Source organism: Dipodomys ordii, unplaced genomic scaffold, assembly GCF_000151885.1.
Source record: "Dipodomys ordii isolate 6190 unplaced genomic scaffold, Dord_2.0 Scaffold93, whole genome shotgun sequence".
Lineage (NCBI taxonomy): Eukaryota > Metazoa > Chordata > Mammalia > Rodentia > Heteromyidae > Dipodomys > Dipodomys ordii.
This window is the reverse complement of record NW_012267309.1, coordinates 3618264-3621062: the sequence shown is the minus strand read 5'-3', so window position 1 is coordinate 3621062 and position 2799 is coordinate 3618264.

Sequence of the window (2799 nt, the reverse complement as noted above, 5' to 3'; positions counted from 1 at the left end):
ATTGTGTAACTACTTAAAGATAGTAAACTGTAATTTTTTAAAATGAGGAATGAGTAAGATCAAAGCACATAAACATACATAATGAATCCCCTCATTTTGTACAAATTAACATATGACAGATTTAAAAAAATCTTAGGCTTGGAATGTGAAAAAATTAATCCCTTTATTTATTTATTTATTTGTTCAGCAATTACTGAATTTTTATCCTGAACTGTTGGTCTGGAAATATGCTTGGGAGTAGGGATGTAGCTAAGTAATAGAGCACTTGCTTAACCTGTGTGAGACCTTGGGCTTGATTCTTAGCCCTAGAAAGGAAAACAAAAGAAAAAAATGAAAGAAAGGAAGAAAAGAGAGAGAAACAAGGAGAAGGAGGGAAGAAAATGAAGAAAGAAGGAAGGGAAGGAAGGAGGGAGGGAAGGAAAGAAAGGAAGGGAGGAAGAAAGAAAGGAGGGAAGTAAAGAAGGAAGGAGAAAAGGGAAAAAAGAAGGATGGAAGAAAGAAAAGATCTTTTTACCTCCTTAGAAGGCAGGGATTGGGGAGATCATGATTTGAGGTCATCCCCAGCAAAGAGTTAGCAAGACCCCTCATCGCAACCAAAAAAAAAAAAAAAAAGCTAGGTGTATTGGTGTGCACATGGCTTCACAGCTTTGTAGGAAATGTAAAATAGGAGAATACAAGATCAGGTCGGCCGGGGCAAGAAAAGTGAAACTTTCAGAAAAATAACAGAAGCCAAAAGGGTTGGAGGCATGGTTCAAATTATAGAGCACCTGCCTAGCAACCACAAGGTCTGAATTTCAAATTCTAGTACTACCAAAAAAAAAAAAAACCCAATCACATCTTTGATAGATTTCCTAATATGAAATTGAGGCATAATAAATAGGATAAGGTGACAGGGTTTTTTTTTCCCCCATTGAATTAAAGAGCTTTATGTCTGGGAAAGGAAATCGAGTTGAGTCAAGGTCCTTTCTTCAGAATGGAGGTAACTCCCTGCCCCTGCCCTTCTTTAAGGACAAAATCACTAGATTAAAATTGTGGGGTTGGAAACTAAAAAAGAAGTTGTCATTTGTATCATATTGTTACATGTATTTGAACTCAGGGTCTCAAGCTTGCAAAGCAAGTGCTATACCACTTGATCCAGCTGTCCCTCCCCCATCTCACTTTGGTCCTTTTATTGTTATTATTATGACTACTACTATTACTACTACTACTACTACTATTTTGTGTTGGTCATGGGGCTTAGACTCAGAGTCTGGGTATTGTACTTGAGTTGTGTGTGTGTGTGTGTGTGTGTGCGCGCATATGCGCGCTTGCACACACACACACACACACACTCAAGGCTAGCACTCTGCCACTTGAGCCACAGCTCCTTTTCTGGCTTTTTGGTAATTAGGAGATAAGAGTATCAGGGACTTCCTTGCCTGAGCTGGCTTTGAACTGTGCTCTCATATCTAAGCCTCAAAGTAGCTAGAATCGCAGGTGTGAACCACTGGAGCCTGGCAGTTGTTTTCTTTCGAGATTTTACTCTTTAGACTTTAATCCTCCAACCAATACCCTCCTGCGCATCAAGTGTGACCTCCTGGCCTATTTGTTGAGATAGAGTCTCATTAATGTTTTCTTGGCCTTGACCCTTAATCTCTTGTTCCTAAATAGGTAGGATTAAGGGCATGAGCCTTCATTCCCAGCTTGGTGTCTATTTTTAATGCCTAGAAGTTTTGAATTTTATGTAATCAATATGTAATGCATTCTAGTATGACGCCTTTTATTTTCTTTTTGATTAAAGTTCTTGTCTGTTTTGAATCTTAATTATTATAATTTTATTTAATTATTATAATTATTTTGTACTGGTGAAATTTTTTTAAGTTTGATTCTAAATTCTATTGATTTTTTTTTGGCCTGTAATATGAAATTCCAATTTGATCCTCCCTTTCCCCCCAACCAATTTTCTCAGCCTCATTTATTTCCAAAAGGTTTTTTTTCACCAGATATTGCTTCTTCCAAAATCAAAGTGTTTCTTTTCTAATTGGTTGTAGACAAATGTAGTTAGACATGGTAGATTCAGCTAGTAATAGAGCTGGACCGGGTATTTAACTCCCTGTGCTCCTTGACACAAGGAACTAGACAGCAAAAGATACAAATGGGATTTTGAAGGAGAACTAAGACATACAGATTCTAAGCACAGCTCAGTACATGAAGGTAACAAAACTCTGAAGAAAAAGTGATTTGCAGATCTGGCCTTTGTGCATACAGGAAAGTCCTTTGTTGCCAGCTCCTAGGCAGAAGCTTTCAGTAAGTGGACCATTTTGGCCAGCTCCTAAATAATCAATTTCAGAACTTCATAGTTATAGAGAACAATGGTTCAGCCACACCCTGAGGCCTAAGAGAGCACATCAGACCAGTTATAGGTAACAGCACCTACCTGTCTGCAGTGTACACCAGGATCTCACTTGGATTTGGAATCCATCTTTGACTTGCTTTGCCTCTTGATTTTGATATCTGCTTCTGCCTGGGATTGAGATTGAGCATTCTTAGGAAACATCACCAGAAAATGCCCTTTCACTGCTCAAAATCATGCCACAGTACTAGCTCCTGATGCTGGTATCTGCCAGCAACTGGGACCTCCCCTCTCCCACTGCCCTTACTCAGCTTTGCTTCAGAACATCCCAGCTCAGCTCAGAGGCTCTCCAGACTGATGTGGCTCTAGCTCTGTTTTTCACTTCATGCAGCTCACCTCAAGTGTTATTTCTTCAGAGACCCTCTCTGATCATCCTAATAAAACAACAGCTTCTAGCACTTTCAGTT